Here is a 17,087-nt window from a genome sequence, read left to right as displayed (position 1 = left end):
AGTTTGAAGCTTGCCAATGAATTTAGTGTATGGTTTAGTGACTGTGGATAATCAGAAACCATGGTTATATTTACCATAAACACAGCCTACTTTAGGCAAATGCTTCAACAGCAATGTTGTACTTACAAGATGTTAAAGTGGATCAGGCAGCTTTATTAAACAACAGAAGTTCATATTCCAATTCTAAAATGTTATGATTAAAATAAAATAATCCTTGTCACCAGATGTTCAGATATTTATAGTGCATGGGTATATACATATACATTACAGTATATTTTGCTTCAACAATATAAGCTTAGATTTAAAATACATTATGAATCAGAGAACAAGATTGGAGATAATTCTTTCGTCTTGTCACAACTGGCAATACTTCTGCAGGTTGTCATTTTTGGAGGGCTGAATGTTCCCTAATGCTTAGCTATACAAATACAATGAAAAAAATCAGCCGTAAAAGAGCTGATAAAATAAATTTTTTTTAAAAAAAAATGGTAGTGTGGCCTCTATAAAGCCTTGAATTGATTTGGGGGGGGGGGCGAAGCAGAAATGAATTATATGAAAAGAATGTAAAAATAGGCTAAAAGATAAAAAAAATATTCACGGACTACAGAATCTTTTAATGTACAGATTGAGTAAGACTTCATTTTAAGTCCTTTTGTTGAGTTTTAGAAGGATTTGTAAATATAAATATGATGAATTAGCTCTGCTATGAAAATGTTTATCCTAATATGGATTTTTCTATTTAATAAGCCATAAATTTAGATAAGAGCTGAAGCACCAGGTGTTCAAAGCATTCTTCCACAATCAGATTCTGTTTTGTCATAGAGACCTGGTCGAATAGAGAAAGTAAAAATACCGTGACATGATCAACCAGACATACATTATTCCTGCTTTGTGGTAAACACAGCCTAGAAAACTGGCCTTGCCAAGCAACCAGCTATTGAGACCAGCAATTACATTAACACAGAAACTTTCTCAGGGGACAAGTTAAAAGAAGCTGATATGCTGGCAGCAAGTTAGTTCGGCATCAGGTTGTTGGAATTTTGGAGGAAAGGAAAATTATGGACAGAGAACCATTATGGATTTAGGCAATGTCCCTACCATAGATAGACAAGTTTACTGAAGTGTTCCAGAATTGCCTGAAAAAAGGTGAGCATCAAGACATTTTGCTAGCTGGGAGACTGCCAGTGAAGGATAATTAATGCCCTTGATTTATTCTAAGTGGGATTTAGAAACACTGTAACTCCATACAAAAGACTTAAGATCCACATAAGCATTAGAGCATTTATAAGCTGGGTAATAATTATCCTAGAAACATTAGCACAAGTAGTGTTTTTCTACTTGATTTATGGCACAGATTATAGAAAAGGACAGAGAAGGAAGAAATGTTTGTGCTATAACTCTTGCATGTGCAGCTTTTCATGGCTAAATTGACTTTCTAATGTAATGTAGTGTTATGTGCAAATAAAGAAAAGTAAGTTCACCAGAAAGTTTGTATTGGAGTTGCCTAATTATTTTTTCAAGAACCAAAGATTTATGACAGAGAGATATCCCAACCTTTTACTGGAACTTTGGAATGGAAAAATGCTATTGGTATCAGATCAGCCTTATAATCTGTATGGAGCATTAGATTGTCTGTTGCATTTTTAAAAAATGAATCTCCTCTTTTATTATAAGCAGAAGAGCTCTGTAGATATTATTTTCCTGATTGTGAATATTTCATTGACATTTAAAGTTAAAAAGTGATGTTTCTTTTCTTTAAAATAAACTTCCATTTATTTGTCTTTGTAAGATTGGCTTACTTCCCAAAGTAGGAAGTGGGACAAAAGTGTGATTTTTCTAGTAATATGGCTTAATATTATAGGACCAGTAAGTGGTACTATAGAAATTAATCCATTTCTTGTTTTCAGACTTTTCATTAAGAGAAAGATACTGAAGGCCACACAACATAGACATTGTAGTACTGTTTACTTGCTAGTTACTTTATATTATAACTTATTTTTCTCTCCTTTAAATGGTTTACCAAACCATTGCAGTTGGAAATGTAGAAACCTCCTTATTTTGTTTCTATGGTATATGGATTGATTGATAACTTCTAACATTCTTAACCTGCAAGATAGAAACTGTTTTTGCTCAACAGGTCAGAATAGAATAAGACTGTTAGTTTTAACAGGATGTCTGGAGTTTGTTTTCTGATAAGAGAGAAAGGCGGGTTGTTAGTGTTAATTGGGATCTGGTCTATCTCTCCATGAACTCCAAACATTATGACTTTTTTCCTCATTAACATCTTAAATTTTATCCCTCTGCTTTCATCAGAGCTCATTTAAATGGATGTGTAACTGATTTCCTATGCAAAGTTAGTTTTAGTTTTGATCTTATCCAATCAACTTTCTTTTTTTGCGTTTTTCTTTGATGTGTTAACTATAAAACAGAATGGAAGCTGAGGATCTAGAGGAAACAAAGGCACCAACCTCCACAGGACAGAATAAAATTTTTGATTTTGTCTTTTCTTCTAAGAAGCATCCAACATCCCACACCCCTAAATGTAAAGCAGCAAATAAAGATTCTTATATAAATGCTTTCTTCTGAAGGTTAGAATGGCAATGAAAGTGTGAAAAGTTCTATAAAATGGCTAAGTAAGTGAAGTACAAGTTATCTATTGTTCCCTCGGGGAATTTAGCAGGCAGAAAATGTAAGCCTGACTTAAATGGGGAACTTGAAAGGAAAAGGTTCTGTGAATGTGGATGGTGGGAGGGACTTCTAGTCCTCTTGATATCCCTTTAATTTTACTAAACCTAGCTAGGAGAAGAAAAAGAATAAGTAGAAAACACTTCGAAAAATTGACATGTTTGGTCAACAAATTAATTAAAAATGCAAATGTTGGAAGAAATGTCCTTCTGGGTTCAGCTCCAAGTGGAGAAAAAGATACTGTAGGCATGGAGGCTGCTTAGAAAGATAGTTTAATGTTTAATGGTGGACAGGACTGCATGGCTTGAGGTCCTGGGGAAAAAGGTGATCACATGCTTCTAGGTGTTGGGTGAAGAAGAAGGGGTGAGGGAGGGGCTTACAGGGCTTTTTATAATCTGTTCGGCCCCACCTATCTGCCTCCTGCTCCTGTGCAAGAAATGTATTCTGATTGGTTGTCAGACTCACGTGGGGCCATGCAGGGGCAACTCTCTAGGCTGAGTCCAGGTTTGGTTGAATTCTCAGATGCCATGTGATCAGTTGGGTAAAGGGCTTATACTAGCATGCCTTGATTCCATCACCCTGGAGTTGAAGGGGAGGGGTCTTTGTTATGTGAATTGACTGGCTTGGCATCTTAATGGCCCATTGACAAAAAGCGGGGAGGCAGGAAGCTGCAGCAAGTTTATCTTTAAAACTTTTCTCCTTTTTCACATCCAGGGAAACATAATATTCTGCCTTTTCAATATTTCCTAGGATATTTCATTTTTCTGTGAGAGGGCTGGGTGATAACTTCCTACACAAATTTAAAGAGACAAGCATCTATAGGTCTAAAAACAACTTTGAATGTGTTTTTATGTGTAAGAAAGAGAGTATTTAGTAGTTTTTGAGACTTCAGGGAAGGAAGATCCTCTAATGATGAAAAAAATACTTTATTCAGTGTTGTGGAATTGTTTATGGAGATTTTTTTTTTGAGTATGCTGATATTAAACAGTTGGTGTGAATGCATGTGTGTGCTGACACCCCCTCCCAAGGTCAGTGAACAGGACTAATTAGCCTTTTCTTACATAAAGCAAGGAATGGTTGTTGTAGAGTAATTTGTTGGTACTACAAAGTCCATATTGTGTGTCCTTTAGTACCACAGGTAGTGAGAGCTCTCTTATACACAAAGCTCATAAAAGTTAGTGGAAATCTATCAGATGAGACGCGCCCCACCCCGCCCCCCCAAAAAGCTGTGCCTCTTTTGTGTGCTTGAAAATGTCTGTTTCTAGCTCCAGGTTGACCTGAAAAATCAAGCATTGGTGTGGCAAGCTCAGCAAAGACTTTGTATCTTTGTTGCACGAATAGTACGGTCTTAAACATTCTTATCCCCCACACCCAGTTCCCTGAGTTTTCAATATATGATTGGTAATTGAAATGTTCTTAATGCTCTCACCCAAATTCAAGTTATTGTATCATCAATGCAATCTCACTGGAAAGCTAAATATAGATCTTGCTTCAAATCAGACATTATGCAGCATAAAAATAGATGACCTGTGGTGTTCATGTGTTGATGAATATTATCTCCTAACTGCATGGTTAGAAATGAGCAATGCTAAAATATTCTTCAACATCTGGAGAACCAGAGGTGGTATTCAGCCACTTCTGACAGGTTCCGGAGAACCAATAGCAAAAATTTTGCTTGTAGTTTGGAGAATTGGCAAATAGGTAGGCCCCACCCCCACTGCCTCCCAGCTGATCTTTTTTTGTTGCCCTGAAGGAGAATGGAGCTGGAAAGCAGGTTAGTGGGGTGGGGAGCCATGGTGGGTTTCAAAAATTTTCGTTACTAATTTGGTGGGCGTGGCTAAGTGGGGGCATGTGACTGAGTGGCCACATTGGCCAACTTGATATCACTCATGACCCCGCCCACACCCACTCGGTCCCAAGACACCCCCCCACCAAGCCATGCCCATAGGAAAAGGTAGGAAAATGTTTGGGATTTCTCCCTATCTACCCCTGCCGTCCTTCTCCAGTCACCCCTGTTTGCCTTTCTTTAGCCCTAGCCCTAGCCCCGCTTCCTCCCCCACCATGCCTTTTTGGTTGCTTACCTTCCACAGTGGTTGGTCCAGAGTCCAGAAGGCAAGTTGACCAGAGTTTCTGGCAGCTCCCAGCCTGCCGCCACTGCTGGGAAATGGCTGGCTGGCAAAGAAGCCTCCCAGCTGCCGGCTCTTTGAGAGCCCCTTTGCAAAGCATCTCTCAAAGAGGCGGTGGCTGTCTGCAGGCCAATGAAAAGTCCAAGCAGGCTTGCAAGGCAACGGGATGTGCATGCACAAAGAACATGGCGGCAACGGCAGCAGCTTTTTTGCTGGCTGGAGGACTTTTCAGTGGCCTGCAGCCATCCGCTGCCTCTTTGAAAGCTGGTATGAAAAGTGTCGGGGTGAGTGAGCGGCAACCAGGCAGGCGGGAAAAGCAAGCGGCTATAGGGGAACTGGTTCGATTGCGTGGCCAGCTGGCTATTGCTACCGGTTCACCAAACTTTGCAAAATTTCCACCACCAGTTTGGGTGGACTGGTGCGAACTGGCTAAATGCCACCTCTGGTGGGGAGGGAATGTGGATTTTTCAGGATCCTTCCCCCGTCATGCCCCCAAAACCATGCCCACAAAGCTACACCCACCGAACCAGTAGTAAAAATTTTGAATCCCACCACTGTGAAGAACATACAGATTCTTGTATCTATGTATATAATATGAGCTCAGAGACAGTGCTTATAAGCCAGTCTATTCCTTCTGCTTCCCTCAACATTTCAGCTCCACCAATTTGAATAATAATCATTCTTACTATTAATTCTAGGAATGATATGCCTCAAAAGCACCTAGATCAGGGAAAGTTTTTCAAGACACTTCATAGTCTAGAATCAAGAAAGATAAAGCAGAGAGTCCTAGCAATAATGCTTATATGAATCGAGGCCAGATATTGAGATATTAATAATGGATTGTTTTAGAGCATGAGGTGTTGCTTTTTTCCCAGAAATATGTCTAATACATCCATTGTTTTATATCCTAGTATTATAGTTCATATCTAGATCCAAACCTGGCTCCTGTGCTTGATCTTTGCTTTACCAATCTTGCAGTTACTACAGCAGTTATTTCTGGGGTTTTATTTCCCCACTGAAAAGTGGAGTATGATATAATCTTGAGATATATGTTTGCATAGCCTAGATCTGTTTATCCTATGATTCTACCCTGTTTTTTTAACCTTTCCCCTGTCCTTGCTCATCATTTATCTATTTATTAATTGAATAGACCAGTTAATAGGACTAAAGCTTTGCAGAATGAATGGATGAATAAATAAATCATATCCCAAGATGATGTCAGCATAAGACAGGCTGATATTAATTCATATTTTCCTTTTCACAGCTGGTACAGTTTCGGCTTATGTGCCAGGGCCATCTCAGAAATTACCTGCTTTATTTTTAATGAGTGGGAACATTGACATACCTGGCAAGCAAAAGCCAGTTATTGTGACTGTGAGCATCAATATAGAACTTCTATTAAGCATCTCCAAATCTGTAATGTACATCTTTAAAAATATATTATTTTATTCATAAAATAAGATAGGAATATTTAAAAATGTGTGAGTAATAGGCAGCTAGTTCTGCACTTACAGCCCAAAAGAAAAGTGTGGTGTGAACTAATTGCTATATTTTGCATTTTTCATATTTGTTCTGTTTCATATTTTTCATATTTCCTCTTGTGGCTTTTTTATGAGGCACCAGTTTCAGCCTACAAGATGAATTCACAATAGAGTTTTTTCTTTTTTCCCCTCACAACAAAACTACCTACTGTTAACAGAAATATCCATCTAAGCTGCATCACAAATTGTTTTGTAAATTCTGATTTAAAAGCATGCTGCAGTGCAGTACTAGAATATGATGATAACTGCTTTTCAGGAAAAGAAAGCCATGCACAATGTGAACTTTGTTTCATTTTTCTCATAGAAGTATATTAAGTTGTCTTTTTAACATTATTCAGTTCTTTTCAAGAAGATGTTTTTCTTGTTTGATATATTCATTACTTGTGTCTATGTCTATGTATTTAGTTTCAACATACGATAGCTAAGTACAAATAGATTAAGCTGTACAGACACTTGGGAGAAGGACTATAAAAGTTACTATGTACCAAATTGAATGTTATCTGGATCACATGCTGTACTAAACCAACATTTATCTTTGCTTTTTATAAATAAATAAATATAACATACGAAATGTCAGAATTTGTTGCAGTAATCACATCCAGAAAGTACACACAGGTAACTGATTCAGCAGGATTCATTAACTTCTCTTTATATACATAATAACACATAAAGTAAATATACAATAGCAAAAGGCAGGTTTTCCAACGTGCTGTAAATGCAAGCAAACACAGGTAGAGGAGAGAATAGTTTCAGTTTCAGTTCAAAGCAGCAGAATAGTTTTGAGCTCAGCACAGACTCAGAGCAGCAGAGCTAAGCCATACCCAGGCTCCATGCTGTCTCTTTGTTGCTCATAGAAAATACTGTTTCAGTTTTCAAACAGCCCTCATTGGCTGACCCAGTTGCCATGTTTCTTCATTGGCTGACCTTGTTGCCATGACTTTTCCAATCATGAACTCTCAATACATTGACACGAAATCCTAATGAAATAAAACCATATTAGAGTATAATATAATGTAAGATACGCTTGATATTTCATCTTATTCAAAGTTGTGTATTGTGGTTGTAAGTGCAGTAATCTATGATCATAGAAAATGTTTAAATTGGAGACAGGAGTGAATGAACCAAAATGTCACTGAATCTAAATTTTCTGCTTTGCAATCAATTCCAACTAACATTTTAACTTACATATGACTCTGTATATGTGCAGAATAATAACTCTGTATAGAAAAAGTTGGTAGAGAGTAAACATATAGAGAGAGTAAATATGCAGAGAGTAAGTACTTATACCCTCAAAGATCTTGAGAGAAATACCCAAGAAACATTACCTAGGTAAAAGAGGTAGAAGAGGCTGAAGCATTTTTTAAGTCCTGCCAAGTAAGATAATATTCGGAAGTGACTCAGGCACAGACATTTCCCTAATTCACTAGAGTATAAGAAATGGGAGGAGGTACAATATGATCAAACTAACAACATTCTGTTAGATTAGATTCTCCTCATCGTTGGCCCCTTCTCTATGGGACATTATTCTCCTAGAGCAGTTTAACCCTGTTAAACTGGCGGTCCAAGGGCTGGATGTGTCATACGTAGGCCAAGCCTACCCCGGCTCTGCAAAGGCAAAAAAATATTGCAATACATCACAATATGTTATATGACATGATTGGGTTTGACACCCGTGTCCTAGAAGCACAATTGCCCTCTAGCTTGTTGCTTTTCTGAAAGGCTCAAAGACATGGTTTTGTAAGAGGATGTGGGGACAAGGAATGAAAACAGAATGCATCAAGTGGTTGATCTGATTGTGTTGTTGCTACGACGTTTTTTTTAATGTTGTAAGCTTTCTAGAGTCACCTGTGTGTGAGTTTGGTGGCTATATGAATTTGTTTAACAAATAAGAATAGCCAGTCTAATAAAAGTAGCTTTTACTAAATGCCTCCTCTGTGACCCCTTCATATCCATATAATCTACACTAGGACAGTTTATCTGATTTAATGGTATGTCGCGGTTCTATTCATTAAAAAAAGCTTCCAAGGTCCGAGCATGAAATGACTTCCATTAGGCATCGTCTTCACAAACTAGTTAGCCATCTTCTCTCCTTGTACTGATGCTCACTAGCACACCTTATAAAGATGCTCACTGTTGCTGTTGTATTATATATACAAAGAGATAGATTTATCATTTTTATTTTCTAATAATGCCTTTGAGGTCTACGGGAATCAAAAACCATTTTTGAATATCAAGATTGAGCTGGAAGCTTATGCTGCATTTTGTCTTTTCCCTCAAGGTTTTTTTCTAATACTGAAGCATTTTTAAGGTCAAATATGGCAATAAACCTAACATTACCATGACTACTATGTTGTGCCTCTCTGAAACATGTTCTTCAAGCAGCTAACACCTCAAGGCAAAAAAGGGGAGAGGAGGAGGAGACTAGTTGCTCTTGTTAAATAAATATTACTGGATTTCTCATAGCTTGCAGTTTGTGTAACTCAGAATTTCCATGCTTTACTCTAATTTGTTCATCAAATTTTGTGTATGCTCTAATTATGCAAGCCATCATGCTTAGTTAGTAAACAGTTAAGAATAGAATGGTTTTCCTTCAGCATCATTCTTGTTTTTAATCCATACATATATGCTATAAATGTTTAACTGTAGGGGCAAATGCTGTTGCCCAGCAACAAAGACTTGGCAAGAGCTCAGAAGCAGTTCCACATTACTAACAGACAATGGAGTACAGTGTTCAGCGATCAATAACTTTTGATTTAAAGACAATGCCCAGTTTATCAGCCTTCCTATCTACAACTCCCAAGTGTATTAAGTGAGCAATGAATATAAGAAATCTATGGAAAGCATAGCTTTGTTTCAAATTTTGTCAAACAATTTATCACAAATATTCTCCATCCTGCTCAAGTGATTACAGTTGTGCTGTAAATTATACTACATATATACGTACTGCCTTTCAAGATCATTCAGAAGCATCCTGGTGTAGAAAGTGGCAGCATGGATAGTTAACAATATTTTTTATTTGGCACATATAACTCCATGTACTAATGACCATGGGAGACAGTGGGAAGAGTTGCAACCAGGGCAGTGGCCGAATATGAGGTCATTTTAAGAACAGAAGAAATGTGGCCATGGCAAAAATCTCAAAAGGGACTCTCCCTAGTTATTTGGCTATAAAGACAAGGGGGGAAAATGTATTTCAGGCTTGCAAAATTATGTTAATAAAACCCTACAATGAAGTAGAGCTGATAGTTAGGGTTAGGGTTAGGGTTAAGGTTAGTGTACTTTTGTCTGTACTACCTTACAAGGTTGACAAAACACAACTTCATCAGTGGCATTGATGATCAGTTACAAAATACCTATTTTTCAAAAGACAATCTGGTGAGATTAATCTTTCACACATTGCTTGATGTAGATTTTTGTTTTTATCCCAAGTGTTATATATGCAAATGTTCCCTGTTACCAGCTCTCTGATTGGCTGGTCATTTGACAGTTGCTTTGGGCTCGAGTATAAATACCCTGACAGTTGCAGGGACGTTTTGAATCGCTTGTCATCTCGCAATAAACATCTTACTCTCTGATTCCATGGCTCCTGCGTCTTTCCTTCACACTACACATATGTAAAACTGGCGACGAGGATGGGATATGCGATTCCCGCAGAGCCTGGAAAACAACAACGAAGAATAAGCCAGTCGTGGCCCCACGAAAATCAGACACAAAAGCCACAACAGAGAACCAATGGCCAGCATGCACTCAGCAGCAGCAGTAGCCACCGTGAAGCCTTCCATCTACGCCAACTTGAAGGATGAGCCACGCCAACTCCAAGGACGAGCCAAAGACCGCGAAGGCCAACCTCGGCTGGAACTGCCTGCCTGTCTGCAGCCGCTGCTGCCATCCGTCTCCTCACGGCTTTCTATCTGCATAATACAAACTGTCTGCAGCTGCTGCTGCCTGGAGCCTCCGCTGCTCCACCTGCATTACAAAGCTGCCTACCTCCCAAGGCCACCTGCCTTACAAAGCTGCCCACCTCCCAAGCCACCTGCCTTACAAAGCTGCCTGCCTCCCAGCTCCACCTTCTGCAAGGTTTACACGCTGACTCCACTGCTGACCAACAACCGGGAGAAGCGAGGCCTGGCGCTGGACGGGAAGCTGAAGCACGAGGACACCAACCTGCCTCCAAAAACCAAAGTTACCGACAGGCTTGGACTTTCTTTGCACACAAAGCAAATAACTGGGGGGGGGGGAAGGAGTGTTATATATGCAAATGTTAGAGGAGTGTTGAGTATGCAAATAACTGGGGGGAAGGAGTGTTATATATGCAAATGTTCCCTGTTACCAGCTCTCTGATTGGCTGGTCATTTGACAGTTGCTTTGGGCTCGAGTATAAATACCCTGACAGTTGCAGGGACGTTTTGAATCGCTTGTCATCTCGCAATAAACATCTTACTCTCTGATTCCATGGCTCCTGCGTCTTTCCCTCACAAACATATACAACACCAAGATCTTGGGAAAACAGCTCACAATATTATATATACTAAACGGTTCCACCACAAAACCGCGGTAGACAAAAGCGCGGTCGACGAAAGCTCGTATGTGACGTCATCACAGCGCGACGAAAAAGATCGAAAAATGTAAAAATAAAGCGAAAACCTTACCCTAACCCCCCCAAACCTAACCCTAAACCTAACCCTAAACCTAACCCTTAACCTAACCCTAAACCTAACCCTAAACCTAACCCTTAACCTAACGAAAAACCTAATGCTACCCTTAACCTAATGCTAAACGTAACGCTAACGCTCTAAACCTAACCCTAACCCTTAACCTAACCCTAAACCTAACCCTAAACCTAACCCTTACCTTTATGTGAATCGGCTTGCTTGTAATTTAATTTTTATTTCAATTTTTCGATCTTTTTCGTCGCGCTGTGATGACGTCACACACGCGCTTTCGTCGACTGCGCTTTTGTGGAACGCGGTTTTGACGGGTCACGATACTAAACTGCCTCTGTGTCTATGTGATAGTCTAGAGGCAGTCCTGGAAATAAAGATACTGCAGGCTAGTACTTTTTTTTTTGAATTATTTATACTTTATTTCTATTGTAAAGCAAGGTAAGTCAGTTAGGAAGGCTGGTGGAGATGCAGTATAATACCTAATATTTACATTTATTGGCCTTGCACTCTTTATTCTACTAACTGGAATATTCTCAAAAAGAAACATTTTAATGTTGGATAAATTGTCTGATGCAATGCAGATCATGATCAATGTGAAAACAATGCATTGGAGTCCAAAATAAGTATGTTTGACAGGGAAAATGAAGTGAATGATTGCAAATTATACATAAATTGCTGCAAGTACATAAATTGGTGGAATGTTTACCATAGATCAGTGGTTCCCAAAGTGGGTGTTACCGCCCCCTGGGGGGCAGTGGGATGTCTTAGGGGGGCACTAAGAGGCAAGGGGGGCGGCAAGCAGCAGAGAAGGAGCCGTGCTGAGCTTCAGCTGGCCAGCCTGCCATAAATGTCCCTTCTTTGTTGATCTACTTGATACTACCATTGCTGCTTCTTGCTGCTGCTGCTGTCCGCTGCAGCGACTTAAGCAACAGCAGAATCGATCCTAACTACCAGCGGCCTCAACCACCTGAGAGAGAGAGAGAGAGAGAGAGAGAGAGAGAGAGAGAGAGAGAGAGAGAGAGAGAGAGAGAGAGATAGTGCAACCGAGCAGAGGAGGGGGGAGTCAAAACAACTAAATCAGAAGACACCAAGCCACTCCCAAGTGGCAGCTAGGAACACACCTCTCAGAGCTCCCCCCCCCCGAAACCAATCACCATGGCTCGGAATGTGCGTGCTCCCTGAGCCTGCTGCAGACATGGGCTGCTCCCATCCTCCCCCCTCCCCATCCCATCGAATGGTTGCTTCTGGTCTCTTGCATACTGTGCATTCCTCAGGGTAGCCAGTCGGCACGCGCTCCATCGATCCATGCACTGTACGCCAAGGGTGGCAGTACCATGTTCTGCAGGAAGGGAGCCCTCTTTTCTGCGGGCGCGCAAAGGGTGATCCCGGGACTCGGAATCCCCATATGTGCGTGTGGCAACTAAAATCCTCTGGTGACACAAAAAAGGGGGTGGTGGGTGGTGTTCCTTGGGTGGGAAGGGGGCACTGGGGCAGTGGCCAAAGGGAATTTTGACATGGGCGATGACAAAGCAAGTTTTTCATGAACTCCAGGGGCAAACTGGTAGGAAACGGGCCGCTCTTTTTAAGTGTCTTTTAAGACAAACCATCACCCAAAACTACTAGAAACTAGAGCCAGGAGTTAATGCCACTGAAAAGGCTCATCTGATACTGTAATAGGAGAGGAGAGGAAAACAGTTCTGATGCTTTTAGAGCAGTGTCTCAACCTTGGCAGCTTGAAGATGTCTGGACTTCAACTCCCAGAATTCCCCAGCCAGTATTCCCTGGCTGGGGAATTCAAGGAGTTGAAGTCCAGACATCTTCAAGTGGGAAACTGGTATCTCTTCATCAAGCCCATTCATCACATTAATAATTTACTGAACAGTGAAGTAGTTACTAAATTTTACTGAATTTACTAAGTTACTAGTTACTAAGGTTCTTGATAAATGATTATCAGACTTTGAAAACCTGGTATTACTGGATCATGTTCAACAATTTTGTTGAATTAACATTAACTAAAAAGGTTTTTAAATTGGATTTTGAATAAATGTGCAATTAATTGTTACATTTGAATTTTACTGTTACTATCTTCCTTCCGTCATGCAAACTGCCCAATCACATGACACCCCCCAGCCATGCCCACCAAGCCACACCCACAGAACTGGTAGTAAAAAAACTGGGTGGGGGGCACTGAGGATCAATTTGTAGCACCAAGGGGGCAGTGGACTGAAAAAGTTTGGGAACCACTGCCATAGATTGGAAAATCAACAGGCAATATTTATAATTGTACATTTGTTATATTTTAGTTGCATGGTCCATGAAGAGGTACAGTATAACTTTTCAAAGTTAAATTATAAGGGAGTAACCTGCATGCAGCTTTTAATTTTCTTACAGGCTCTTTCACATGCTCACCATTCTTTCCTTTTTGTCTATTATATCAATAATCAAATACACATATTTTTGAAGATATTATTGTTATAAAAATTAATGTAAACTAAACTCAGAAAGTAAAAAGAGAGTAAAATGCAAAGAATATTTTTAGAAGTAGTAAAATAAAGAAAAACAAAGAAATACACAAAAAGGTTACTTTCAATCTTCATCCCAAAGAATATAGACAGGTTTGTTAACTCTTTACTTCCTATAAATTTAAAAATGGGCATTACTTCCCATAACTCATCCTTTATCTGTAAGCAAATCCATAACATTACAATTTGGAGCCAGGAAAAACTCTACAAAGGATTGCTGGAATTGCATTCAAATGTTTCTGATTTTAGCCTTGATCAACCTCCATCAACTTGATCAATATAAATCAATAATAATTCCTTCCTTTTACTTCTGAAACTTTTAAGCTTTAATTTATTCAAATAATGTTAAAGGAATTGATTACTCCTCAACTCTTTGTCCCATTCTTGTCCCTTCTTCTTTGAGGCTTTTACAAGTTTCTTTCTTAAATCCAATAAAAAAGACATTATTCAGATCATTTTCTTTTATCATTTTGCCTCAGAATTACAGGGTTCTATGTGTGTCACGACCATTTTGTGGGAAATGAGCCTTTGACCATTGGAAAAATTGTACTGATTGCACCATTGTATGTAGGAGGAAAAAAATTGGTATGTCAGCCTACCAACAAGTAGTACATGCAAGAAAAAAAATGAGGCCAATGGTGACTCATCTTGGTATATCATAGTAATAGTCATTATCGACTCTAGGCATCCATTTGAGCATACTTTCTATGTTATCTTGTTTTGCTTTGGATAGTGTGTGTCTCTGTCTTAGGCACAGGCAATTTAACAGATGCAGCAGGTGGTGTTGGCAAAGCAGGTTCCCCGCGAACACTCCTCGTCTTCTTTTCAAAGGCACGGAGGGTGGCCGTGTTCCAATTTTCCACAGTGTAGGTTGTCTTGAACCTTACTGTTGAATGGGTGAATTTTAGTTGTGATACTTCAGCATAGATTACAAAGTTCTCACTGCAGTGCCCTGAAACATGTATATTCGAGTGTGACTCGTAGCCACAATTATTACGAGGATCAAAATGCAGGGTTCCAGGCCAGCATTGCAATAGTGTTAGTGAATGGTATAGCATTAAAGCACAGAATACTCACTCATTTTCAATTAAAAGTTCCATATCCGATTGGTCAACTTCAGTTTCTGGAACATACTCGGATCTATTCGGTTCATATAAGTCTGAACTTGCTTCTATATCATGGAAAAGAGGCATTGTCTCGGTATTCACGTCAGTGGTGGGATTCAAAAACTTTTACTACCGGTTCTGTGAGCATGGCTTGATGGGAGTGTCATGGCATGTCTTAGTGGGCTTAGCTCGGTGGGCATGGCTGGGGAAGGTTACTGCAAAATCCCTATTCCCTCTCGACCAGCTGCAACTCGGGAGACAGATAATAGATGGGGGCAGGGCCAGTCAGAGGTGGTATTTACTGGTTCTCTGAACCACTCAAAATTTCCGCTACCGGTTCTCCAGAACTGGTCAGAAACTGCTGAATACCACCTTTGATTCACGTGTCCAGATAGGAGGCAACCCTAGGTGCTGCAGGGTCTATCCTTGCTCCGTCACATTGGAGCAGCCAAGCACGACAACTGGCTGCTGCAAATAGAACCTTGTAGTTCTGAATTTTTGTGCAATAGTGTAGATAGAACCTTGTAATTTTGCTATTTTGGTGAATTTATTTAGAAATTTTATGAAATAAGTTGTTAAAAAATTAAGTCATGGTCTATAGAACCTTGTCACACTCTTAATTCATTTTCGACGAAAATGTCAGATAGAACCCTGTAATTCTGAGGTAGTGATTTGTACTGTATTTCCCCTTTAATTTTTAAAACTTCAGTCTCTTTTCTTTTGTATATCCAATAAAGTTTCCTTGTCTTGGTTCTCTTGGTCTGTCAATTTGTATTTCCATTTAAAACCTTCTGTTTGTCTTTTAATCCACACTTTTAAAAAAATGAATATTTATGAATCTACTAGTTTTGCATCAAGCAAAATTTGTTTCATGTCTGTCATTCTTTCATTAATATCCTTTAGACAAATTCTATTCATAGAAACAAATATTGTTAATGATATTGTGGCTACTTATTCCTGCCCCCATTCTTTGAAGATCTCTTTTAATATTTCAAATCTTACAGAGGTTGATATCATTTTGTAAATTTCAATCCTAATTGAAACCAAACACAATTTGTTTTCTTTTTGCATGAAATCTTTAGTCCCCTTGAGTGCCCAATTTAAATCATAAAGTCTGTTTTGACTTAGAATGGATAAAATAATTTTGGTTCCCAAGAAAAGTTTAATTTATATAGTTCCAAACTCTTATAATAAAAGATTCAATATTCCAAACTTATCTGGACCCTTAATTTGTTTATAATTCTCTTGGTTCAAAAACACACTTAACTTTTGGTCATTTATTTTAAATTCTTTAAATGCTTAAACTTATAATTTATTTTTCTTTCAGAAATGAAGATAGGTAACTTTTAGAAAGTCATTCCAAAGATTTCTAATAGCTTTAAGATGGTTAGGTAATTAACTGCAAGATAGTTAGATTTCTGAAAGTGATTAAAAGCAAGATGAGCAACCTAGTGTCCTTTAAAAAGTCCTGCTGCCGTTGTGAGCTTGATTGATCTTTTCATGTTGGGGCACTCCAATTGAGGAAAACAGCTATCCTGTGGTGTACTCATAAGAAGCAGCTATCTAGAGCACATCTGGGTAATCTTCCACCCTCTCCTCTCCAGGGGCATTTCAAAGAACCGGTGTAGTCATTGGTTTTTCATTCTTTGCTCTTTTCTTGTCTTTCCTCTCCAGTTAATTCCTCCAGCAATCATATGTTACCTCACTTTGCCATGGATACTGTGAAAAGGCAATTGCTAAAAGGGCCATTCAGGCCTTGAATATAATAAAAATGTGGCAATCACAGAATTCCATGATTGAACTACTAAAATACTTATCATCTAATACACTTGGTATGGCATATTAGTTGATGAAAATGACTCAATGATTGGAAAGCATTTATTTGACAAAAATAATTATGCAATTTCTTGAACAGAGCAATGTATCACTGTAAACATAGAATAGAATGAAAGTAAACTGCCAAGGAAACGGCTCCCAGTATCATTCCCTATATTCTTTTGTTACTGTAAATTAGATTTAAGAAGGCTGTGGAATACTTCTAGGTATGATTCCTAGAAAACGTTTCAGGGCATGTGGGTATACAAATATAGCACTTGTCTGGAGTTCTTTTAAAATGTAGCTGCTTTTTTAAAAAAAAGTGTAATCATGCTCCAAGCACATTTTTGACATCAAATCAAAAGCATTGCATAGCTCTAATGATTTCCCTAAGAGCATAAAGAATCTGAAGAAGAAACACCTCTTTGATATACCCATTTTAGGCAGTCTTTTAAAAATATATCATGTTTATTAAATGGAAGCTGCTCAAAAATTCCTATACTGTATTTCAACACAACAAGTGAATATTTTTATCTGATTTCATTGGTTCTATTGAACTACTGAGTACAAATTGGTGAAATTCAGCTCCATACTTCCACCCAGTGGGGTTTTCTTGATAAAAATTGAA

Source organism: Thamnophis elegans, chromosome 7 (genome assembly GCF_009769535.1).
Source record: "Thamnophis elegans isolate rThaEle1 chromosome 7, rThaEle1.pri, whole genome shotgun sequence".
Classification (NCBI taxonomy): Eukaryota; Metazoa; Chordata; class Lepidosauria; order Squamata; family Colubridae; genus Thamnophis; species Thamnophis elegans.
This window is presented reverse-complemented; position numbering follows the sequence as displayed.